This window comes from Passer domesticus, chromosome 1, assembly GCF_036417665.1.
Source record: "Passer domesticus isolate bPasDom1 chromosome 1, bPasDom1.hap1, whole genome shotgun sequence".
NCBI lineage: Eukaryota > Metazoa > Chordata > Aves > Passeriformes > Passeridae > Passer > Passer domesticus.
In genome coordinates, this window is record NC_087474.1 from 105,123,060 (window position 1) to 105,150,630 (window position 27,571).

A 27,571-nucleotide genomic window follows, 5' to 3' on the forward strand; every position below is an offset into this window, starting at 1 on the left:
CACAGCCCGGCGGCGGCAGGAGGGCCGCGGGCATCGCCGCGCCGTGCTCCGCCTGCCCCGCAGCCCCCGCCGCCCGGCGGACTTCACCAGCCCTCTGCGGCCCGTCTGCCCCGCAGAAACCGGGCCCCTTCCCTTACTCGGGTCCGGGCGCCTCGCCCCGGGCTCGTTCCCGCTTGGCGGCCGCGGGAAACCCGCGGGGGGCGGCCGGGAGCCGCGCTGGGATGGAGGCAGGGAGGCGGTCTGGCTTTGTTAGCCCCGGCCCTTTCCTCTCTCCCCCATGCGCTCCGGTGTGTGACCGCTCCGCTGGGCTACAGCAGCTCATCAGCGAAGTCCACAGGGAGCTGCCTCCCCTATTCCTTCTGTCCCCAGGGAGCTGCCTCCCCTATTCCTTCGCTGGTGGCGCCCGGCCGGAGGGGTCCCTCAGCCACCCCCGCTGCCCCGCCGAGGGGCGCCGGCCATGGGCGCTCCCCGCCAGGCCCGCTTGCGCTGGAGAGGGAGAGGGAGAAGGAGGGAGGTGATTTCTCCTCCGCTTCACCTTCCCTCACACCTCTCCTGGCGTGAAAGCGACGCGCCAGAACAGGCATTACTTTTGTGCTCAACTCTGCTTCGAAGATCTCCTCGAGAAAAGTGACACTAAACTTCAGGCATATCAGCTGCGCTGCAGCAACTTCAGCCAAGCAGACTGCTTTGATTGCTTGTTCTCCGGTCTCTTTTTAAAAATAAAATGCTAACTCGAGAGCAAGAAAACAATTCTTAATTTAGGATGTGTGAGACTGATGGAAGTGACTAGCAGGGTGCGAAGGATTAAAATCTATGGACTATACGGCTCTTAAAAGTTGTCGTAAGTCGTGTTTGCTGACTGATGTGGAGCTAGTAAAATACTACCTTCGTTTCCTGCTTGTGGTGCATATAACTGATGCAAATCAACAACAAGGTTTGCACAGATAAGCGTCATTTGCTTACCTATGTAGTCCCATGACAGTCAGAGTATGAGTTACTATGAAACAACTGACTTCAAGGTTAAAAAGTACCCATTGAAACTCAAGATTGTGAGACTATTCATGCACATTCTGCTTGAATTCCATGAGATGTGAGGTGTTTGTGAGCTCAGGTCAGTGACTTGTTTAATTGCCTAGGTTATTTGAGGTCAGAGTGTGCCCTGATTTCATTCACATTTTTATATACCAGGCATTTATAGAGAGTTAGATACTTTCCTTGAATCTCATCCAAGGGTCGTATGCTTCCTTATGTGTCTGATCAACCTCAGTTTCTGGCAGGCCAGGACCATTTCAGGAGATGCTGACTCTAATCAGAGTTGCAGAAAGAATTTTTTTTTTCCCAAATATAAAGTTTGTTTTTTTCATTTATAAATAGAATGATTTACGTTTTTATTAAGTGTTTCAGATTAGAACTGTTTGTTTTACAATTATGATTATATGTTATCGGTGGTATAACAAAGCTAAGAATCACTTCAAGTGGATCACAAGAAACCTTATGGGTTTTAAATTTTGTTTGTAAAACCAATATTATTGAATTGTTGATATGAAAAATACAAATTGTTTTCTAGGTTGGCAGTGGTGTTCAATGAAAGAAAGAAAATTAAACAAGTAATAAAATGTTTTTTTTTTTATTTTTACACTGTAGAGGGTTTCTTCTCCTCCTAGATGAACTGTTGTAAGTTTAGCAACCTAGTTAAAAAAGGGAGTAAGAGACAGCGAGAAAGGCATTGATGGAGAATGTTCTTCTTCATGTATGTGTGTGTATGTTCTTACCTTCTTCTCGGGCCTCCTTTTCCTTGCGATACAAGCATTTGAGCAAATAATTATTTTCAGGATCCTGCTGGAATTCGTGCTTGACACATATATGTAGTATTAAGCTGCTTTAGTATTCACTTTTCAGCAGCAGCTGCAGGACAATGGCAGCAGTATGTGAAGAAGCCAACTGGGCTTAAAATGTTTTTCCTTCATTTTTCTTTCAGAGAGCTTTTACCATAGGCAATCTTTGCAGTCATCTACATTGCATATGAGATGCATGCTTTAAATCATCTTAGAAATCTTATTCTACAGTCTCCCAAACTATTAAAAAAACTGTTGAGTCTGGATGATGAGGTTTTCCAGCCCATGTGTTGACCAAAGGTTTCCATGTGTATGAAACTGCCCCCTTGTCAGTCTTGTGAGTCAAGGACTTAGATTTTTGGAGAAATGGGACTGATAGACAACAGGAAGTTTGAAGAAAAGTAATGCAAAACATTTGGTAGCTTTTTTCCCCATGTCTTCCATACCTTAAGATTCTTTTCAGTAGGGATGATGTCCAATATGGTTTAAATTAGCATCACTACCCTAAGCACTCACCTTTCTCATTTTCTCTCCATCTCCTTCCCTCCTCCTGCCCATGCACACCCCTCACTTTCTTCATGGTGGCTCCAGGCCTCATTGGTCCTCTCTAAGCCAGCTCAGGTGGCAAAATCTCTTGAGATTAATTTTCCTAACAATAAATTGTGACATAAAGAACTGATGCCTCATTTCTCATATCTCATTCTTTTCCATAGGCTACCAGTGTGCTCTCGGCTTGTCTCACCCTTAAAATACAGCTTCAGGTTTAGGATAGACTTTTTCCCATCAAAATGTGGCAGCAGGCAGCTGTATCCCAGTGAAAGCAACAGTTTATCACCAAGTCTGAATTCACGTAAGTGTCCTACTATGTTGCGTCTTGGATGGCAGAGAAGGAGAATGCAAGTGGGATCACTCAGATAAGTTTTTCTTGGCTTAAAAACATGCATTGAACAAAATTGAGCTGTTTGTACACTCAGGCATCTTGTTTCGATATTCTCTGTATGTATGACCTATCAGACTTGCCTCACAGTTGCTAACTTTTTTTCAAATGACAAGAATTAGAAATTTGGTTTTAGCAATAGAAAATCCAATTTTTTCCTATCTGATTTCCTATATTTGGGGACTTCTAAAATCAGTTTTCTGCACCCAGTTTTAATGATTTTGGTGTTGCATGTTGACGTGTTCTCTATTTTGATATGCTCATGCCTTTTTTCTCATTATACTTAAAAGTATAATGAAATCATGAAAGTATAATGAAATAATGATTTCATTATTTTTGAGATCAAACTGTGTATATACAAAACTGTAGTTCAGAGGGACAGGTCAGAAACCTAAATTATGAGTGTTTATTTACAACAAAGCTAATAGTTATGTCCATTATATCTATTTCTTTCTTATTGCTACCTACCTGCCTGGCATAGGTTATCATCACCTTGTAACAACTTCCCTGGCCCTGGCTCTTTGGCCTGAATTGTGGTGGGGGGTTAGTGCCTTTGTCTTATTGTTCTTGCAGGCATGTAAGTGTGATTTTATTTTAAGGACCCAAATGCCTTACTTTCCTGTTCTGTTCAGTATATTTCAGAAGGAGAATTTGTTGTCATTTTACCAAAATGTTTAAATTATCCTAATGCTTTACAGGAACTTAGGAACTTGATGTTTTAGATTGTAAGTGTTCAGATGGCCTTGAAAAAATGTATGCTTTTAAGGAAAGCCATATATCCAAAATCACTAAATTGCTGGTCATTTTTGTAACTGTGGCCTAATTTTCTGGTTTTTTTTTAATTCTTGTACTTTTTTTTTATTATGTAAATTTATGTATTCCTTTATTTGTGTTTTTAGATAATATTGTATATTTATATTCCTATGTTCTAGTATTTTTTAGAAGTACTTATATATCACATCATCATATAAGGTTTCTAGACATTGTGTGTTGTTTGTAACACTTCATTTTGTTTTAGGTTCTTTCAAATTTTCTGTTGATAAATTCCATTTCTATTATAAAAGTTAATTTATGTGTTTTGGGGTTTTTTTTTCCCTAATTTTGGAGAGCCTTCCCCTTCCACCCAGTTTAATAGTATTGTTACAAAAATAACCCCACCAAAATGAGGTGAAGCATACAGGAAGTTCTTTCACACAGACAAACCTTTTGTCTCAGATTGGAGTTAAATTGGCATTATTTACTGACACTGATGAAATTAAAGGTGTAGATGGCATTAAGATCTCTTACAGCTACTAAAGAACTATCATACATAAAAATGATGTGCTACATTTTAATCAGAGTACTGCTATTGCTTCTGCTTCATGCTGTGGTTATGACATGATATGCTATATCTCTTATAATTATGGATAAAAACCAAGTCCTTACTTACTTGGGTGTTTTTCAAAATACACCAATTTTGAGTGCCACTCCCACCTCTTTAATGTCAATTTAAGATGAAATATACTTCAAAATTATTGATGAGCACTTCTGAAATTAAGATTCTTACATCCACTACAAAGCTTTCTGCTGATGATAGTGTTTGTTAATTTTTATAGCAAGAGTGCAGCTCAATATTTACTTTTACTTTCAAAGTTTTCCAACAATTATATTACAGTAGAAAACAAAATGACACCTCTAGTAACAGCACAAGGGGACTAATTTCTAATCTGTTGAGTAAAGGAGAAAGGGAGGGGACGTTTTAATTTTTTATGTACCAAAACCAGAATGGTCGGGTAAATTGAGCCTCAAAAATTGATTCCTGCTAATGTCAGAGAAATAAAATACCACTTTGCTTCTTGACAAAGATGCATAGAAAAACATGACTATAGCTAGCTGCAAATAGCTCTATACAGTGAGGTTAGTCGATGTATCTTATTCATTGATTGCCCATATTGCCTGTACAGTCACTTGTAATCTGCATTGAGTCATGTAGATGTGGAGATTCAGAACAAAAGGCAAGGTGGAGAACTCGTCCCAGCTCAGACCTCATCTGTGTAATCACTGATGACACAGACAGTCTGAAACTCAGCCCTGAGGACTTTGCCCTGGAGCAGGACACAGCTAACAAAGACTATATATGAAGGCCATACTCTCAAAGCCAATGCATTGGTGCACATATGCATTGTTTCATCTGCTTGCCCATACTACTTCATCAGAATAATATATATAAAAAGCCACAGTCGTGTATTTCTCTTATAACAGTCAAGCAGAAACTTCGCAGAGGCTTCCTTCTTCAACTTGTAGTGTTTCTTCTGTTAAAATGTAAAGCATGTATCCAGTAAGAATGTATGTATCCATTTTTATGGCAATTGGTGTAATTCCTTTTTTTTTTTAAGAAAAAATAATGATGTTTGGAACATTATATTCTCCCCTGTAGCCAGATTTATTATATTCAATGCCTTAATTGTTCTTTACAATGCAGCTTGGCTTTTTAGGCTTTACTTCAGTATTCACAGCTGGCCTAAAGAGTACACCCAGAGACAATCATTTTGGAAAGCAAATGCCAAAGACAAATCAGAACAAATTCAAATATCACTTTACTATACTTAAACATTCTGAGCTTTGGATCATGGTTTTGCCATAGGTCTGGAGGATCAAATGAGATTTGTGGGATTTGACTGAGATTGTGACAAGGGTGTGTGTTGCTCAGTTTTCTGGTTTCTGTTTTTGAAGAAGTGAAACTGGTCCAGAAAATGTTGCACTTGTACTGCTTTTTCAGAGTAGAGTTCATGACAAATATGAGCCCCAAAATTTTCAAATCTAAAACTGGTAATTTAAAAATAAGCAATTTTATTTTTCAGTTTATTGTTCTTAAGCAGGACTACTTAAAAGGAAAACAAGCTGTTGTTTATTTTGTCATCTTTAAGGGGAAATAGAGGAAGGAATAAAAAAGGGAAAAATATTTAGAGGATGACTTACTCTTTCCTTTTACAGGCATAAATATTTTTTAAAACTTATGAGGTAATATTATTTTTGCATTTTTTCTTCAGCCCGCTCCTGTTAGAGTTATATGAGGACTAAGAATAGCTGTAGCTAGAATTTTATTGAAAAATCTAAATATAAAAGTTTGTTGACATCATCATACTTCATTAAACCATATAAAAGGACGCAAAGTGTAGATGCTGGCTCAGAATGCTCACAACAGAAGATTATGACAAATTTGAAAATGTCTGAAAACACTAGTAGCAGGTGTGCCTTGAAATTAATGTTCCACTTGCTGTGTAACTACTAATTGTTCCTTTTGGCTTTAAGTGTTGCAGCCATTTCCTTAGTTATGAAAAAGAAGGTCAAAAGGGTTCTTTTCCGTCCTACTCTTAAGAATATCCTTTTAAAAACATGCATAAAAGCGCAATAAATACTCAGTTCATGGGCAGAAGCATATTAAAAAACAACAAATAAACAAGTCTGCCCCTAAAATGGAGGAAGGGTTGCAGGAAGTCATTTCACAATACCAGCTGAGCAGTTCTTGTTGAGTCTTGATTGTCCTTCCCTTCCAGTTCACAGAAGAGATCCACATTTATCCCAACACTGTAAACTCTGCCTGTGAGGCCACGAGCGGTTTCCCTTGATTTCTGAACTCCCTCTGAATTCACCTAGATCCATGGCTCCTCCAGTATTCTCATTTCTCAGTGCTTATTCTTGCAGTCTTAGTTAGGTCAAGAATGACTCTGAAATTCTTGTTTCTCAAGGTCTTATCATCAGAGGGTGTACCTGCAGCTGCTAGTTTTGACATAGTTTCTAAATAATTTTAATCCCTTTTTTATTTATAAAGCAAAGTACAATAAATTTTAAAAGAAGAAGACTTTGGGCTGTATCAGTCAAGCAATAAAATTCACAGCATTCTGGAAAAAAAATTACTATTGTTGAGGAAACAATGTTTAAGTCTAGATGGCTTACAGAGGTACATATGGAACTTCTCACATTTAGGTCACAAGTTCAAACATGGTCTTCATTAGCTGCAAATTAAAACGATCAATAACTGACATCTGTTACACAGCCAATATGGAATGAGTTGCTTTCTGAAGTGGATAGCTCAAAAGACATAATTGGTGAACTTGTTTCTAGATGCACTGTAAACATGCACATTTAAAGATGTTTGTTCTCAAAAATGAGTAATTTTATCTCTCAGGAAGAAGTCAACAGTACCAACCTCTACAATTTGGCACAACACATTTATTACTTCTGTAATTGCAACAGGTAAAATACTGATGTTAAGAGCTCCGTTGTACCTGCAAACTACTTTCTCAATGAAGTCAGAGTTTTCAATTACAGTTCTTTACATATGTGCTGATCTCTCAGTAGAGGTGAAGCTGATTGGCAATGCAGGGTGGAAAAGCCCCTTGCTGTACTAGGCATTTTCTGTAGACCTCGGTCCTAAGTCAGATCACTGTGAAATCCTGAAATGGCATTGTGTACATTAGGAAACAGCCTATTGTGCCTCTACATATCATTTTCAAAAACATCCCAAGAATATTTATGAAGATGTCTATGCAAGTGTAGACCATAGTGAGCTAGTTGATTAAATTTAGGTTATTTTACGGAAGTAAGTTTGTCAAATTCATCACATAAAGCACACTGAACATTTGAAAAATATAAGAATAAGATTCAGAAAAAGTGAAAAATTCTCATACGATGATTGGGTGTCTAGGTTGTTTTCAGTATGTAAAACAGTCAGGAAATACTCTGTCAGCTGATCTGCCTGCTACTTAGTGACCCAAGACAGAGTTGCACTAAGTGTATGATCTTTCGTATAATCCTTGTTTTCCACAAAAACTTTTTGGATCCCTTAAGGATTTCACTGCTTTTTATTTATGAAGCAGTAAATTTTGTTATTGTTGATTATGGCGTAGCAAAACTTTTTAGTCATAATATTCTGTTCTAGGTTAATGTAACTGGAGGCATCTTTTGGAAAATAATTGAAAGAAGGAATCAGTGACTTCGACATGCTGAAGATCGTATCACAGTTTCCTTTCATGCAGGAACTTTCTAAAAGAAAAGAGCAGCACTGAATATGCAGTATGCTCTTCAAAAGCTGGAAATTATTACTGATGTAAATAACACTGCAGCATCTTCTTTCCACTGCATATGTAGTATACTTTAATGTGCATCTTACTACATGACAAAAATCAACATCAGTAAACCGACCACAAAGAATTATACAATCCTAAACTCCAGGATTGAATTATTTCAGCTGAAACTGACAAATAAGGCTATTCTTTTAGGGGAAAAAAGGAGGTTAATATGTTTGCTAAATATGCTCACGATAGTGAATACACACACATGGTCTCTTTTGTGGGTAAAAATCAGATTTTAGCTGGCTATCAAATTTTGCTGCAGAAAAGAAAATGCTTTGATGGAAGAAATGACATTCTACTAAATAGCATGCACTCAGGGCAGATTTTCAAAGACGTGAAGGGCACTTAGATACATCAGTTAGGTGCCTCATGGATCTTCATGCCTTTGAAAAATCATCCTCTCTTGCTCTGTTAGGATTTTCTTAATGCAGAATTTCTTTTATGACTCATCTCTATAATTTCTTTGCTGTAAATAAAACATGGTCTTGGTTTTATAAATATGTTGATAGGCACATGGAAAATATTAATCATTGTAAAGCTGAAGGATACTTAGCAAAAGTGAAGTGCATGAATTGAGAAATATTGTTTTAAATTGTATTCAATGGCTACAAAAAGTTCTATGCAAACACACTATTTTCACACCCAGAAAGGCCATTTTACCATATAGGAAAAATAATAAAATTTCTATTTTTCTCATCTGAAAAAAAAAAAAAGCAAAACAAAGATATTTAAGAACATATTGTTTAGCACTAATATTAAGAAGTTACAGAACACATTGACAAATATAGAATACTACCTTTTTTATAATTATAACTATTTTTCATAAAAATAAGAAAAGCTTAAATACTGGTAACATGTAAGTATATACCTAGTGGGAGCAATTTTCATATGTAGATAAGATAGATCTTTACATATCAATCAGAATTTAATTTTTTATAGGTAAAAATTTGAAACCAAGTCTTTATTTCATGTGAATCCTTAGCAAGATTGTTGCTCACTTCAGCATGACTGTGGCTTCCTCACTCCTTGTTTAAATGCTAACTAGAATGGCAGTTTTATATGTACTACTGAATGCTAAATAATTCCTGTAGCAATATGAAGACAAAATAATTGGGATTTCACTTTAAAACTTTTCAGCTTGAGATTCAGAAGTCGCACTACTTCTCTTTTCTGTTATTAAAACAAAATTAAAAACCAAAATTAGCTAAATGAAACATCAAAAACAAATTAATATAAACAGAAGTGATTATTTTTGTTGTATTAGAAGAGGAAATCTCTCAAAATTGCTCTTGTAAAAGTGGTCTATTTAATACTTTAAAATTTTGTGAGCTGTTTTAATATTATTGATCACTACCTCAAGTTATTGTTGGCTGTTGTTCATTCTTTATTTTACTCATATCAATGAATACATATTGTACAATTCTGGTTTTTTGTCCACAGCATTCAGGTTCAACACTGTAAGTGAAAAATTGCCCATTAATCCAATGGGATTTAATATACTTATTATCACCACGTTTTCTTTTAAGTATATTTAATCTCAATCAAGAGCTTTTTTAGAACAGTACTATTACATTAATACAATTTTGCTTAGCAGGGAAACTTGAGATGCAAAAAAAGTTCAGTTAATTTGGTGAGACTCATGTGTCATTAAGATGTTTGGCAATTGACCACATTTCTCTCTTTTTAGTCTTCATTATCAAAACCCAGGCTAGTAATTTTCTGCAATTTTTTTGCAGTCTTACTGAATACCGAGGAAAGCTCTGTGTCTGATATGTAACATGTATGGCAGTCAGGGAGGGGAAAATTTTCAGATTTCAGTTAGTGATGAAGGCAGAATTTTAGGATTATCTGTTTAAGTGAAATGAAATGTTTTTGGTTTTTTTTTATTTTACAAAAATACTGCTGTAACTGTGTCTGTATGGTGGACTCTGGGGTGTAGAGTCTGCAGCACCTTCTTGAGCTTGCACTTGTCAGGCTGGGAGGAGGGCACACTTCAGAAGATGTGGTTAATTTAACTTCCAGCCCAATCCATATTTTGTGTAATGCAAATCCAAGACCCATAAGCAAGGCTGTAATTTTGAAACTAGTTAGAATGCTGGGTGTGATTTGTCAAATATATTTCAATCAGTCAAATCCACAAACATCTCTTCATCCTCCACTCCAGGTAGTGTGTCCCTGATACTTCCCTTGCACATAATAAGATTATGCTGCTGCTGCAGGATCAGATCAATCCTTTATCCATACTCAGAGCCTATCAGGGAAGGAGATGGGATAGTTTTTCAACAGTTCAACAAGCTGATCCAGCTCATAACGATGTATTTCCTAGGTCAAATTCAAGGTTGAGAAGGAAAAGGAAAGTGCAGGACCACTGTACCCCAAAAGTCCATAGTCACACCAGGTTGGTGTGAGCTAAAACCACATCTTTAGTGCATGAGTGCATGAAACCCCTGATTTACTGATACTACAATGTGAATAGGTAAGACAACCAGAGGATGAGTGGAAGCTTTGTGCTTTGACCAAAATTCAGTAGGACTGAAGCAGCAGCAGACAGCTTTTCAGAGTATTTTTTCAGCTGACTGTTGTTCTGGTTCTTGAACTTATCTTCAGTTAAGAGCCCTAAAATATTTACAAGAAAAGTCATACAAAGATTCTAGAAGGGACCTCATTCATAAATATCAAAGTAATTACTGTGGATGACTCAATTTATGCCAGATGAAGATTCTCCTGGGAATGCTCAGTGATTTCAGATTTTCCAGTCTACTTGTGGCTGATCTTTGATGAAAAAAAAAGGATTAATTTCAGTGAAATTACAGTGATTGGTACTACCAGAAAGTCTGTTTCTAGCCAATCATTTACTAATTACTCACTGGTGCAACAGAAAGTGAAAGTATGCTTTGCCATGAAAACTTTCAGGTTACTGGCACACAAGATAATCACTATGGTGACTTTATTTCTCTGTAGCAATTCATACTGCTTTACATATCACTACCCTGTGAGTAACTAGATTCTTCCATACCATATTGTGACTATTTATATGCAGAGAGTTCTCAACTGCTCTCTAAGGACACTCTTCATATCAAAGTTTAATTGGTATATGATAATTCACTGTTAGTTCTCTTAGCAAGATTGCCCTAAGCAAATAGGCAACGCATCCTAAAAGGGTCATTTTTCTCAAAGAAATTTAATTGAACATTACTTAGACTTTAACATTCATCTGATAATCAAAACATATTTCATTCTTCTTATTTTTAGATATCATTAATTCAAAGGGGAAACTTGGATGTTTTCTCCAGTCTGTAACTCTCTTACGCAGATTCAAAAGACAAAAGCTGTATTGTCTGTTTCTAAGGAAAAACTGCTGGAGGCAGTTCTTTTGTTTTTCTAATGAACACCATATGAAAACAGGCATAGAATAACTATTTACTTACATGTAGTGGTCTGCTAGGATCTCTTACATGGTCTACTTTCCTCATCATGACACTGGTCAATCTATTTACAAGACTAGTCTCTTATTCTCTATTTTTTGCAATGTAGCAATTTGTTTATTATTTTGACTTGAGTTTTTAATGAGGCTGCTCTATTTAAGGGTGAATGATATTATTAAGTATAGTTTACCAGACTTGAACACATCAAGGAACAATAGTATTTAATAGTTTTAAACGTTATGGAGTCAGTCTTGCTCATTTCCTTATTTCAAAGTTCAGATTTACTGTTCAATAACACCACAACTTTTATTGTTCCTGCTGTTAGAAGTTTCTCATTTGTCTGGTTAAGGATGATTTGGAGGGCATGTTGGAAGAGAAATTGATGTTTTTATAGGCTTTCCTGTATTAAACATTGATGGCTGGATGTGGTTTTGGTGATCAGCTATAATGATTTACATATTTTCTTTCCAGCCCAGCATTTTCTGCTGCATTAGTTCCATACCAGGCAGTTTGTGTATTTTCCTAAGCCTACTGACATAACAGCACCGGCCACGTTGTGAAATGTGTCGGACCTTGGCCTCCACCGTTCTGCTGCCAAACAGAAGGAAACAGTAGCTGTACACTGTGATACTGTTGGATGGGAGTTTTATCCCCTCCCTGTGTATGCAGATACACACACTGAGTTGGATACAGCACTCTAAAGAACATCATTTCTTTGCAAACACAGTACAGGTACAGACATATATATTTCCCACATATGTTAATTTCTCTGTGCAAGTTATTTTCTTCTTGCTGCATCATTAATTTTCTTAGAGAAGAAAACCTGATCTACTCCTTTTAGTAAGTATAACTGTGTTTTACAATGAAAAGTAACTTTTAGAAAACATTTATCAGATAAACTAGTTCCCTATATTAAACCTTGTTTGAGAAATAAGAATGCACAGTCCAGGAGAGACATGCTGAACAAAAGCAAAAGTATAGAAATTGAATTGCAATTTTCCAGTTTCTCTGAAAGTTTCAGAACAACTAACCACTACTAAAGATATATAGCATTCATTCTGTGAAGAATGACCTGTAGAAAACATACATCAAAAGCCAATAAAGTGAGGCAATGATTTATGCGCATCCCAGTATCAAAAATGACTTTCAAAGGTAAGAGAGGTGTTCTGAAAAAATTATTGCCCTTGCCTGGAAAAAAAAAAAAAGCTTTTTTTGGAACCGATTATATTAAAGTGAAATGGATAACAAATATATCTGAAAGTAATTGCACAAATATTCAGTTCAAAGAAATCATAGGTCACTGGTAGGATCTGATGTGGTCAAAGGCTTTTTTTTTGTGAAAAGCTTGGTAATTAAAAACACAGTTTGTATGGGATAAATAGCCTACAGTTTTTCTGAGTTAAATTTATTGAGTTAAATACTTAATTTCTATTAAATAAAAATAATGAGACACACCTAACACTATGAAATAAGAAATAGTACTTACATTGTTGAAGAGCATTGGCAGAAAAAACATTACAAGAAAGTTATTTTAAGTCTCGTTTCTCCCTACTTATACCTATTCTGTCTAAAACTGTAACTAATGGTGTGACATCTGGCAACCACGTTACCTCAGGCTGTGACCTTGCCAGTTCTTACAAAACTGTGGGAAAAGTTTCACAGAGTAGGCATCAGGTTTGGATATTTTTTAACTGTCTAGAAGCACAGAATCAAATATAGATACAAGGTATTCAGCTCTCTAATTTCTAAATAGCTATACCTGCTTTCCTCACAACAGATTTCTTTCAGCTTTTGGTCAGAGCAGTTCTTAAGTCTTTAGAAGGAGTCTACGTTTTTCCCAAATTAATTTATATCATCCAACTTAAAGAAATATATAGCAAAAGAGAGCTGATTCTGCAAAACTGTAAAATATTATCACAAAATCTTGTAGCCGGGAAACTTTGCAAAGTTGTGCATTTTTCCTATCTGTTTGAAAAGGATGCTGTTTTCGTTGCTAAAATGGTAATATTAAGATTTTAGGTGCATTGTTATCTGACCATGTTAAAAATCATATTTGTAGTTATAAATATTTTCTTTTCCACCTGCTGTCAAGATAGAAATGAAAAGAAGATAAACCAACATCCTCAGTCTGCTTTCTGGCAGAGGTCACTTTCTGCTAGATGATGCTCTTACAGAGTGAGTTTCTTTGTTCAGTCCCTGGGGAGCTTGTCACAGTATTTCCTCATTGCATGGCAATGATCACTGCAGAGCAGTTTTTCATCTCAGAGACCATCATGTTGCATTAAGCACTGTGAGGAGTGGCATCTGGAGAAAGCCCATCAGTGTAAAAATGAAAGTGAGGAGGAACATTAACATCAGACACAAGTATGAAATCATTGGTACCACAGAAGAGGAAAGAAGTCTTGGCTGAGTTGGTAATCTCCAGCTACCCAGAGGCCATTTGCTCTCTCTATTTATCAGATGACCATTTCATAGTGGTTTTTTTTTAAACAGAACTTCTCATGGCTTCTTTAAAATTGTCAGAGAAAATTGTTCTTTTGCTGAAGAAGCTTTCTCAACTTATTGTTTGCCCCACTGATAAAGGGCCTAAGGCACAAAGTGAGGATACAGCTTTGGAAGAATTTTAAGACAGGAACCATCAGTTAGAGAGGAGAAATCCTGTACCTCTGTATTTCCTACAGTGTTGAAAACACAACACCATGTTTTTTTCTTCTGAAAATTTGTATAAGTAATTTAAGTAACATGTCTGTACTATGTTTGTCCTTTATCAAAGACATTATGTAAATGTTTAATCCTTCTACTCACATCACATATTTTCTTGAAAATTTCTGCCACAAACTGAAATTTTCAGCACCTTTGTGTTTTTCTTTATATAAATTGGGTGATAATAAATATTGAAACAAATAAAGCAATTCTCTTTGCTCCTTAGGATCACATATACAAGGAAGAAAAGTCTTTTACAGAATTTGCAATTCTCCATATTCAGAAAACCCACAGTTTCATCCAAGCATCCTTTTGGTAATGACTTTAATGTTCGGAAGCTACCAAAAAGCTTCCTGTATTTTTTGATATCTAAAAGCCCATTTAAGCTCTGCATGCGACTTTTGCTGTAATCATAGGTCTGGGTTAAGAAGTTCTACACATTACAAAGGATGCAAATTACTGAAATAATGTTCATATTTTGAAAGTATGTTCTACTTTCAGGTAATGTGAAAAAAGCATCAGAAATATGTGCACCTAGAAGCTGCATATTTCTTCAGAAGGCATGTATCTTAGCACAGAAGTTACCTTATATCTAGAACCATAAGCCATGCCTGGATCTATGGGATAAGATCTTGTACAACATACACAGAGAATGCTAGCACTGTGGTACTCCAAAAGAAAACTACAGTGGCAAAGTAATATCCAGCATTCCTGCAAAAAATAGTTCTTAAATGAAAGTTAATGAGTTACTGTGGATACAGACTTCTCTGACTGCTGTGGTGGCTTGACCTTGGCAAGCTGCTCCGTGCCCATCAGCTCCTTTCTCACCCCCTCTCCTGGAGAGAGGACAGGAAGAGAAAATTAGATTAAAAAGTTCATGGGCTGAGGAAAACACCAGGAGATTGCTCACCAATTACTGCTATGAGCAAAATAGACACAACTTGGTTATTATCAATTTCTTTTATTGCCTTATAACAATAGAGTAGAATGTTGAGTAAGAAAGACAAAATGAAAAACATCTACCCCTACCCCTTCCCCCTTCTTCCCAGGCTCAACTCCTTGACTCCTCATTCCTCTAAATCCTCCCCTGTTGCCAGAGGGGGGATCAGTCCATGACAGCTCCTCTGCTGCTCCTCCTTCCTCCCACTCTTTCCCTGTTCCAGCATGGGTTCCCTCCCATGTGACATAGTCCTTCAGGAGCTTCTGCAGCATGGGTCCTCTCCAATCTTCAGAAAGATATTACTCCATCATGGGTCCCCTACCCAGGATGCAGTTCCTGCCAGGAGTCTGCTTCTGTGTGGGATCTCTCAGCATCCTTCAGGGTATGGCTGTTTTCTGATGGGGGACATTATCCACAGGCTGCAGGGGGACAATCTGCATCACCATGGTATTCTTGGACTGCAGGGAATCTGACCCGGCACCTGGGACACCTCTTCCCCTCCTTTTCTGATCTTTGTGTCTGCAGGACTCTTTCTCTCACATTTCCTCTTCTCTCTCACACAGCTGCTGTACAGCATTTTTAATCTTTCCTTAAACACACTTTCGTGGAGGAGCCACTGTCATGGCTGTGGGGCTGAGCTGTGCCCTGTCATGGGTGGGCTGCAGCCAGCTGCAACTGTGTGTGGTGTGGGGTTGCTCATGTTGTGTTCTCACAGAGGCTACCCCTGCAGCCCCCCAAAACTGCCAAAACGTGTGCACCTACATCCAACATGATGTTTCAGTGTTCCCTTTGATGAAAGCAAGAACAAGCTGGTGTCTGATGCACAAGGGGGTCAGTGGCGCACAAGTGAACAGATCAGTGATCAGTGAACAGATCTGAGGAGAACAGCCATTGGTGGTGTCAGCTCTGCAGGTCTCACATGAGTAGTGAAAGCATGGTACTTGATAAAGGACTCCTCAGTTTGGGCATGAACAGCTTGGAATTTGGATAGTACTTGTGACCAGATTTGGAGGCATCTCTGAGCATCTCCAACCTCAGGTGAAGACAAGGGGAAGGATGCACAGATGTTCAACACCTGAAATTCAGACACAGGGAAAGTCAGGATAACCACTCAGACTCGCTCTCATTTGAAGGTACTTATAAAAATATTGCCCTGGAAGAAGTGAAAAACAGCAACAGGAAAAAGGCTCAAGTCATAACACCTCCATGGCTCCTGTAGGCCTGTTTGGGGTGGCAGAGAAGCAGCCAAAGTCCCATTCAGTCCAAGCTAGAGCATGAGCCAGTCTTCTGCCTCTAACCAGCTTGTTTTTCATTCTGCATGTGTGAAATAACTCATGTCCCTCACCTGCCTCTCAGCACCATGGTGCAACTTTAATAAAAAGGACAGCAAATTCATACTGTGTGTCACACCCCTCACTATGATGCAAGTGCTCAAGTACCTGCTGGAAAACCTTGCCAAGGGAATCAGTGCCTGTGGTCCAGGTACCATTTCCATTATTAAACACTGATTTATTTAATGTCAGTATCAAATAGGATGCTAATAGCCAAAATTTGCCCAGTCATATTTAACATATTAAACAGAGGTAAGCTTCCCTGTTGTTATCCTTAAATCCAAAGGATTTATCCATAAATTCAAAGTAAATTTAAAAGCTTCTCAGAAAAATCAGCTTTCATATTGTGGGATCTAAATGTTGAAGAGACTAGAGAAGTCCTCTCTCTCTGTCCAATCTACATTCTCTGTAAGAAAACAGGAAAGAAAAGGAATGTCCACATACCTTAACAAATGTAATAGAAAAAGCTAAGTCAAAGACCATGGAAAAATCTTTGTAATAGTAATGTACAAAATAAAGTCCAACACTATCCATGTGAAACAAGAGATATCTGAATTTATTATATTAAATCAAAGATCTAATCTATATAATCATACAGATGATAAACAAAATGTTATTCTATTTCACTTATACAGGAAAAATAAGGACTTAATCAACCAAGTTACAATATAAATATGGAATCTTACAAGCCTTGATATTCAAACTTAATTTTTTATAACTGGTGATTCTTAACAAAATTTAGAATAAAATCTTTAGGTTAAACCAAAAATTCTTGAAAAAAATGTCACCTATTTCAAGATATCTTAAAGGCAATGAATTAAAATGAACCTTTTTTCTTCTATCAGCAAATCAAAAACTATAAATTCAGTGCAGTTCACCAGCAAATCCACAAATTTTTGAAAATCCAAAAAAATCTTTAGATTTGTTCTGAATTTTAAGTGTCTCTCAGTCCACTTTGGTGCTAAGTAGATTGAAATCTTCTATTCCTCAGTATTGATACGCTTTGATAATTACAGTTATGTCACTGACTATGTCCTCTGATGTTCAAATTCTATAAACAATTCTACAAACTGCAACTAGCTGTCTATGCTTTGAGTAATAGGGTTTCAATTAATATCAATCCAAACTAAAAAGTATTTTCCCAAAGCTGGTCTGTAGAAATTCCTCTAACAACTTTGTCCCTTTTTTTTTGTTATTTTCTATTTTAAAATCTCAGTTGAGACAGAGGTTCCAAGTCAGAGCAGATCTTGGTTGCAACTTGCACCAGTGTAACCAAGTTTTGAGAAAATGGCTTACAGAACAAACAAAGACATAAAGAATCAAGTGTTCTCCATGTAACAGTGGTCTAACAATAGTTTCACTTTATGTGTAGAGCTTTTGTTTCTGGATCTGGGAACAGCATATGGGCAATTCCACTTACCCTCGGAGGTCAGATTCCATTATATCTGACCTCCACATTACAAATTAGCAAACAAAGCCATTTGTGAGCCTTCACTGCTTGTTACTGTTATTCATGCAAATCTACTGCAATGTGCCATTTAGGACAGTCCTTGTTGTAGCCCAACAACACCACGATCTATGCCAATGGCCAACAGACTAAGATACAAAGAAAGAAACAAGAAGTTAGCATCGATTTTCCCAGCTGTCAGCACCTGCTGGTGTTAACAGCAGAAGTATCTAAAAATAAATGAGCCAGTCATTGGTGGAGGAATGAGGGTCTTGCCCCCAAGAAACAACAGAGAGAGGCCTGCAGAGAAAAAGGAGAAAAAGGTGTGAATTCAGTTTATCAGGAGGTTCAGAGCTGTTAAAGCCGCAGATTGGGGGGGAAGAAATGAAAAAAGATAAGATGACATTGAGAAGCAGGTATATTTCAATTCATCCTTCTTAGATGCTAATTCATGTTTTATTTTTTCATAAGGTATACTTAAAGACAATTAAATATTTTTAAAATAACAGCATTGATGCTTTTAATTTAGACTATCTTATTTTAGGTATTTTTGGTTCTAATGCTGTAAAATCCCAGGATCTTCAGAAAAGGTATATGCTATGCCATGAAGATGCCCATTTAAGCTATATTTAATTGGGGTAAGCATGTAGGGGGATGCTAGTTGTTTTGGAGTTAACCTGAAATAGCAAAATTTTAAGCATGGCTATTATATCCACTTAAATAGAAAAATCTGTAGTAGGGGGAGTCAGACTACATTAACTCCTCTTTTTGATGATAACAAAGTGGCCTTTACTAGAGTGTAAAAAACAGTCATGTAACAGCCAAGAGATGGGCTGTTTGATCTTGCACATTCCTTCTGTATATAATTTACATAATTTTCTGTGACTCAGCAGTTGTTTATCAAATAGCTTTCATTACACGGAACTTCATAGATTCTAAGCCAAGCATCTTTGTAGCGTTTATCCCTTCAAGTTTGACTTTAAATTATGGACATTTCCATGTAAAAGAAAAATTAATCTATTTTATGTTATTAATCATAAAGAGAAAAGTTCCAAAATTTGATGGCACATTGGTGTGTGTGGGGGAGACATGGAGTACTTTTGCATAGCAAATGAGTTACATAATCTGTAAGGAAACAAATGAAGATAACCACATTTCTGTTTTCCTGGCTCTTCCTGTCCCCAGGTTTTGATGTTTTTCTCTATATGTGTTTGGGAATTACTACATGTAATATGTAGTAGAGTATAGGTAATAAGTCTCCACTGAAAGGATTATAACCAGTTTCCTTACTGCCAGTATTTTTATGTCTTCTCCTCTTTTGCTGGAAAAGTTTAAGGTAAAAATCAATGGGAACTTTTTCCTGTTTCAGTTATAGAAATGTAGTTCAGTAGAGTCCTTGGGATTTACTATTTAGGACCTTCCTGTGTTTTTAGGATTTCCAGTGGAGATTTTACAAATCATAAAATTGCAGGAATTTTAGAGTATTAATTTCTATTTTAAAAATAGGAAAAGGAAGAACAAACATTAGGACTTTTTATTTTTAAAATATGTAATAAACAATTAGCAATATAAGGAAGTATATTATTATAAATATGATTGATCACATATTTATCTCCTTTTCCTCTTTCTTATGTTTAATGGCCAGCCCTTCCAGTGTTTCAAGTCACAGTCCCAGCAATTTCAGTGATGCATGGGGATAAACCCATCCACACAATTGTAAACCTGCCTCAGTGTTTTGGCAAAATATACATCTATAAAAGTATTGTATTTCACACCTTCATTGAGGGCCTCTATGCCAGCCAAGGGTCAGACCTTCTTTAAAAATTTTACCTTTAAAAATTTGATCTGTATGAAAATAAAATAGCAATTTAGGCATAGACATTTTTTATCTGTTTTAGTTGTAATTAGATAGCTCACAATTCCTAAGAGGATATTTTATTTTTTCTTTAATTGTGAAAATATTATAGCCAAACTACAAGTTATAATTGTGCAACTTACTACTACACAATATAGTATATCTGAAAATCCAAAGTACCTTGTTGTATCTTTTTACATTCTACAAGAATTTTTTCCATGCCATTTGCCAGGAACAAGCACTAAAATGCATCCTGAAATGCTGCACTGTTCATTGTAGCCGTTCTGATACACTGCTGAGCTAAACAATCTCTAATATCAATACCTTTTCTTTCTAAAACTAGCCACATCCGGGCACCTAAGAGTGTTTACTTCATCTGGGCCAGTATTTTTTTTTTAAGTTATGAACGATTTTCTCAAACAAGGAAGTTCTATTAATATAAATTTACAGGCAAGAAGCCCATGTCTAAGTTCTTCTCTGACTCATCTGTTATCAAAAGAATGAGCGTCAGCTTTAGAACACTCTATTTTACGACTGCAGCCTGAAACTTCAAAACTGTTTAGAATCTTTCAAAGTCAAAAATGTGCAATGTTAACATCTCAGATTAAACAAAGACTAACACAGAGAGAAAAATTCACTAGCTGTATTTGTCTCATGGAGAGATACAAAGACAGGATTTATCATACCTGACCAATAGCCACGGGAACACCCTATCTAAACCTGGTAATCTATTTAAAGCTTTGCCCAGTGTGGGATGCTTCATCTAAAGAGGAAGTCTCACTACTCTCTCAAATTCCAAGTGAATTGTGTCATGCTGTTGAAAGTTTAGGAGATGCAAGTATTTCCTAAATTGACCAAATACTGAGCTGAGCCCTGAGGCTTCCCTTAAAGCTCAGGAGTCTGCCTGAGACCATAGCCAGGATGTGGTTCCCTGGCAGGCCCTCAGAACTTGCTCCCTGTCAAATACACAGACAACACCTGTATTTGACTCCTCTCAACCAACTTAAAGCAGAGGGAACTACTAAAACAATTACTTAAAAAAGTAAAAACTAGAAACAGGAAGCTTTTAATGAAAAGCCAGACCTAAGGGTGGAGGACAGAGTGCTGCTAGTATAAAGCACCTGTGACTCTGTGTCTGCATCCTGCAAGTTTTACTTAAAATCTTTCACACTTGAGGATAGTGTGTTCTAGAAAGGGACATTTTAGTGCTGCTGGATGAGATAGCTTGCTGTGCTAACTATGAAAACTGTCATATCTATAACAAATAACTTGTGATGAAATATTTAAGTAACAGGATCTTTTTGGATTTCTAGTGGCACTCTTTCAGAAAGCACACAAGGCTGCACAGACAAAAAAGTCAGTGGAATTTCTTCAGTAGTGAATTAATGCTCATTTTCTCAGAAAGAATTGTAAATGTAGCTGTATATTTTATTGTAATATATCATTTTATCTTAGAAGTAGCAGAACAGCTGGGGTTATCCCAGTGTCACCCTATTTAGCTCTACTTTTTGAAGCTGGTGATTGTCAAACAATTTCAGCATCAATGTTTATCATATAAGGCCTCAGATCTTGAGAATATTTTCTAAGTTAATCATAAAATATTGCTTAAATTATTTCTGACTTGATCTGAATAAAATATAAATCAAAAATATTTTGGGACTGAGTAGTACTGAGGGATATTTTTCTCCCTCTGTTCTGAGTCCTAGCATTTTGATATGAGGATTTGACAGTTTGATTTTTCTGAAAGGCCAGCAAAATGATAAAGAGGAAGACTAATATCCTAAGAACAAAAAACTAGGTTATTTTTGAAAAATAACCAATATACACCTTAGGCTGGTACGCAATTTGCAATGATGTGAGTGGGCTTGCATTTTTATGTACTACAGCTTGAAAAGCACCTTGATTAATCCTGATTTTCTTTAGAGACAGAAAAACTTTTAGAAATGGATGTTTTAAGAAAATGAAAGGAATACATATAGAAATTGCACAGGGGAAGAAGGTTTGAGACAAACAACATGCTACCCAGCGATAAATATATAAAGGGTGTTAGAATCAGAGTCTGTTGTCTGTCAGGAATGAAAATGTAAACATGTAAAATGGAATGCAGTGAAAAAGATTTATCTTTACTAAGAATTAAAAAAGTAAAAAAAAGAATTTCAGCATATTTACAGAAGTCAAACAGTTGAAATAGGCCAAATAAAACTCTCATAAATACTAGAGAGTACATTTTTTTCTTTAATGCAAAAACGAACTGGAAGACTTTCTAGACTTTAATTCATTTGTAATTTCTAGATGTGAATATTGCAATACTGCCTAGCAACACTGAGTGTCCAGTCCCTTTTTGTTAACAGGATGGAAATACCTAGCTCTGTTAACTTCTTATGAACACTCTGAGTCCTAATCCATTATATTGTGTTTAAAAAGAGGCTGTGTTAAAAATCTATAGATTTTGAGGAGCTAAAGGATGTTTCTGTCCTCTCTTTTGTTACTGTTACATGTCATGCATTGCTTTCTTCAGTACTTTGTCTTAAGACAGTTATTATACCAGTGAAGTAATTTACTTCATTAAATTCCCTCTTAATATTCCTCAAGAGGACATGCAGAAAATATTTTTTTCGTCTTACTTTGGACTGACAGTAAATTCTATGTTGCTCTTTACCAGGTGTCCCACGTTTTGCTGCTTGCATCAGTGATGGTCAAGTATAGAAGGAAAAGCAGGGGCCTGGAATATGTATCAGGTATTTTGAAAAACTATTTTGAAACCTTGCAGAATGAACTAAAGATAATTATTGGCTTAATAGATGAGAAAAATATTTTCAAGGGATAATGACCAGCTTCTGGGGGTTTCTTTGTTGTTTTTTCTTTTTTCCCTCTTCATTGAAGACAGTCAGATGTGATAACACTCCAATTAACCAAACAGAGGTTGATAAGGATCCCTTTGTTTCTGAGTATCTTCTGATGTGACTGTTAAATCATGCTTCTACCTTTGCACACCTGAGTCTCCCATTTTCCCAAGCTGTGCTTCTGCTGTACTTCAGTCCTCAAGGCAAAGAAAAGCAGTCTTGTCCTGCCTTGAAAGTCTTTCGTGTAGTGGTTTGGTTGCCCAGAGGGGTGCCTTACATCTCTCAATTTTTAGAACATTACCTTTAAAAAACATAACCAACAAGAAAAAACAAACCAAAAAATTATTTTTTTTCTAAATTAAAGCCTGTTTTCATTAGTTGGCATGCACTGAAAAGCACATGTCAGCTAGTGGGTGTGTATAAACACAGCGGTGAGGCTGCAGCTGGTCTTTAGACAGAAATATGCTGCTGCTGAAGCAGAGCAGGATCATGTCATTTTGGAGTGTACAACCTATCAAACAGTAATTTGGGGCTAGATTGCAGTTTTGACCTCATGCTAGCAGTGAGGAAGATGAGTTGTATGCTAATAGCAGTTGCTAGCACTGCTCCCTGTTGTGCTGGGAGTGCACACACAGCAGCTGCTGCTGCCCTCACCAGAGCTGTGCACATCCTGTCCCACACCAGCCCATCTCTGCTGACATCTGGGTACAAACAGCATCATTGCTTGAACCGTGTTGAGGCTGCTGCCTGCATTAATCAAGTTTCTGTCATCACTTTTGTCAGGTCCTGATGAAACAGATGAAGTTCTGAACAGAGTAAAATAAGGAAACAGAAGAATATGCTATCCATCTTCATTCCTCTGCACATATTTTTTGAGAAATGCTAGCCAACAGCTTGTCATTTCACTGAGACATAGCTGTGCAGTGATACAGCTTTCAGACAGTTAAATGGGCAGCTTGCATCTAAAAGAGAACTCTGGGAAGAACAATCTGAAACCAAACCTCTCACTTTGAAGCATCACCACCTAAATGTTATTTAATCCGTAAATAGTGAGGTGATATGAACCCACAGCCATCTAAAGTGAGAGCCAGCAACAGACCCCTGACTTGTGAAAATTACAAGATTGAGATCTAAGAAAGTGATTTGTGGCTCATATTGGACAAACAATTATCTAGCACTAGTCCCAGAGAATCTACTCTGCTTTCTGAAAGGGTCACACAGCTAAAATGGATTCTTAGTGAAATTAGTTATTTTGTAATTGTAGAGCTAATTAATTTGTAAAGAGAGACCTGTTGGCACTGGAAACAATATTCACATTCATCAGATACAGCCTTTTTATTGAAAGAGCTGTTGAACTACTTTAGGCTGTCTGAACCTCTCTACACCTGTCTAATCCAGGTGTCTTCCAGTGTCTATGGAAAATATTTGCCTAGCAAAAACGAGATAATTTCAAGGCATGTTTTTTTGACAAATGTCTCTCTTAGAGATAAGTATACATCTGCTTCCTTCTGGTGATGCCTTAGGTTTTAGCTTTTATGTTTTTCAGATTCTGTACTGCTTTAGTGTGTAGTTCTGAGCTTCATATTAAGGGATGGTAAGCTCTCTTCACAGAGTAGGTAGAAAAAAAAATTCCTTTTCTAGCTGGGGACCAAGGACAACTGGACCAAATCTCAGGCCCAAGAGCATAAACAACGTAGACTGAAGAGAGAAAAACAAGAAGGGTGGGACTTCATAAGCTAAAGCTATAATTGGACAATTAACTCCAATATGCTAATGGACCAGAACTTATAAAAGTGTCTCATGACTGGTTGTCCATTTTGTGACCATTTTGGTTCATCCTGGGTGTAGCCCTGGCTGGGGTCTTGTACTACCCAAGGTGTATCCATTGAAGCTTTTTAATAAATACCTGCTTTAACTTTGTCTAGTCTCTGTTCTAGGTCAGCCTTTACAAGGCATAACAGGCAGTGAACAAAGCAATAGAAAGATACTGGGATACTCTTCTCTCTGCTCCTGACATTAGCAATGGGAAGGTATATATAGCTAGGTGGCCCTTTTGCTACATCCTAAATTCAATATACAGGAATTAAATCACTAAAAAAACCATAACCAAGATAAAAACCAGACCATAAACCAAATGAAAACTAAAAAATAATGAGGCAGAAAACCTTCAAAAATATCATCATGCAAGGAAATGCAGATTTCTATTCCATAAAGTGAAGAAGAGAAACATTGTCTAACATAAACAGTGCTAGCTCTCCCAGCAGCCACCATTACATTATTCATTAAAATGTCAGTGTATTCTTCCTCACTAAATATAGGGGTTTTGGCATATTTAAATCCTACCTGTAAACATAATGACTTTTCCATGAAAAAATTAAAGTTAAAACATCATATAGTTTTATCACTGTTTCATCCCAATATGCATATTTTACATGAAATTTGCTACTAGTTATAGACAAATGTGTGAACTAAGATGGTAAAGAATTCAGTACTGAATAAAAATATTTTTAGCCCAGCATGTGTCATATATCTCGTATCTTTAGGATACTATTAATAAAGTGTTCCTATATGAAACAAAAAAGGCATTGGTAAAGATTGAAAAAACATATTTTTTTTTCATTTACACTTTGAAAACCAATTCATTGATAACAGCAGAAAGTTTTCCACATTTTCCTGCTCATGAATATTTCAGATTATTAAGATCTCTTAAAAGTGCCCATATTTGAAAAGAAATCCTTGGACAATGCATGCCATCAGACAATTGACTCCTTTAGGCAGCCCTCACAAAATTAGAGTTAAAAGAAGGTGCAAATCAGAGACAGGTGAAGACAGGCTTAGTTGAAATATTTTCCTTGTATTACTTATACCGACATGTATACACAAATAAGAATAAAATTAAAATAAATATATGTATAAGCCTATAGGGCTGATGAAATACAAGTGCAAGGTTAGTTTTGCCTTTTTAAGCAGCGTCAATAACAAAGCTTCAGTGTTCTAACATATGACCTCTTCTTCACTCAGTGCAACTGAAGTTTCTGTGGTTTACATTTATCTTGTTAACCTGGTGAAATTATGATCAGAAAAAAGTAAAAATGACAGGCTGGCAGCTCTGCTAGGTGTCATTCTATCAATGTCTCATTTATTCTCTCAGGCTACACATGCCAGTACAGTAACAGAGTGCATTCAGCTACCTGCAAATGAGCCCATTTCCCCTCTGCTCCCTGTCATTCATTGCCTACTGCCACTGAAGACTGCAGACACTTCATCTTGCTAATAATCAGCTCTGTGGTTAATTCTGGAGGCAGAATACAGTCCATCCAGCTCATTGCTTGGCAGCTATTCTGACTTAGCTGTGTGACATTAGCTAAAACTTATTTTTGTCAGTTCACTAAGAAAATATCACTAGGTGAAAGCATACATATGGTTACATTTTCAAACTGACTTCTGAAAAACATTCTCAGGATATTTGGAAAAATGCCTGTTTTAAAGACAGAACTGAAGATTAGTACAGAAAATAGGTTTTCTGCATACACTATATAAGTGCTGCAGGTGAACTTGAGTATGATGCTTTTGCAAAAGTGCTTGCAGGATCAAAAAAAAAAAAATCTAAGAGTTGTCACTCAAAACATGCCAGCAGACAGTCTTCAATTTTAGCAATTCAAAGGGAGATATGAGGCTGAGTAGGAAAACATGTAGGGAATAAAACTGAATGACAATTATATAAAAGAAGTTAGATCAATTTACAGATGAAATCATCAGCAACAAATATCTTTAAGATCTGTATTCATTAAAAAATGTACATATTTTTCCAAGACTGTTTAGATGTCTTAACAAGCTCTGAAAGCTTGCCAAAAAATTGAGAAGTCTCACATTGTTCATCTTACTGTCCAAGAACATTCAGGCAATTACAGCTCTTGCAGATGTCATGATGTCAGATTTGTGGGCAACGACAAGCCATGTGATCTTCTGCTGCCTTCACAAACACCAACTGATCAATGTGCAGTATTAATCTCCAAAAGTTATTGTGCCTATATAAAAGCATGTAGTAACAAATGAAAAAGCAACAGCAATACTTAGAGTCTGACAAAGAATGGTATTGCAATATACCTAGAGTTCAAGATCCAAAGCCTAGGAAAATCACATGAGAAATCTAGAAATCAAATCTGTGTTAGGGAAAAAATTTATAAGTCTATAAAAAGTTATTAAAAATAAGTGTAAATCCGCAATCTGTGCATACACCACTTCAAAACAGTGTTTAAGACAGAAATACAAATATTTTTATAATTTTTATGATCTTGATTACAGAAATTTTTTGCAGTATATTTCTTTTGAATTGATCAAGAGATGAGAGCATCTAACTCCATTGTCAAATATTTCAACAGATGACTATTGTGTTTTCAACAGTTTTTCAAAAGCTAGAAAAGTTGAGAACATGAAATATATCATTCCAACTGCATCTTCAGTCAAATCACTGCTGTTTGAGTATTTCTTTTGAGAAACTGTGCCCAAGCCAGGACACAATTTACACTACAATAGTTGCTTCAGTAATTTTCTCTTTCTTGTCATTTCTGCCTCATGTGATTCTACAGTGTTCGAAGCATGCAAACCCCATGCATGTAGAGAAGGCCACCTCTCTTTTGTGTGATGAGAACCATAATTTTGAGAAATGTGGTAGATTCTTGAAAAGACAAAAATCTTGGTTGGAAACAGAATCTCATTTCCTCTTTCTCTGGCACTATTTTTGGTTATTTATTAGCTCTAAAGGAAGAAAACATTGGAGAAAAGCAATAAATGTGACTGCACTCTTTTTCTTTTGAAGTTAAATACAGAGAATAATGGCCAAGCTTGTGAAAATGACTAGGTAGCTGTGATGTGTAGGGTAGTGACATGAGTATGCAAAACTCAATCTCTGAAGTAAATAGAGTATTACTTATCTTGCGGATACTATTATTGCTAATTGACAGTGACAACATTCAAAATTATATTGAGCTTTATTAATGCCAACCACAGCTTTTACAAATCCATAAATTAATGACACAAAATAACTACTCCATAAGTATTTTAAGAAATTATTTCCTGTTTTGACTGAGTCTTGGTAATTTAATTACAGTTACATCAGAATAAAAACAAAATGTCATAAT

The 27,571-nt window shown here is 36.5% G+C and overlaps 1 long non-coding RNA gene across 1 annotated transcript; it reads left to right on the forward strand.

Moving 5' to 3' along the window:
• Positions 1 to 200: 200 nt before the first annotated feature.
• LOC135307877 (uncharacterized) lies at positions 201 to 24,715 on the forward strand. Its single transcript, XR_010368478.1, has 5 exons — positions 201 to 6,000; positions 10,213 to 10,362; positions 11,783 to 12,043; positions 22,250 to 22,325; positions 23,214 to 24,715. It is a non-coding gene; the product is annotated as an uncharacterized LOC135307877 (long non-coding RNA).
• Positions 24,716 to 27,571: the final 2,856 nt, after the last annotated feature.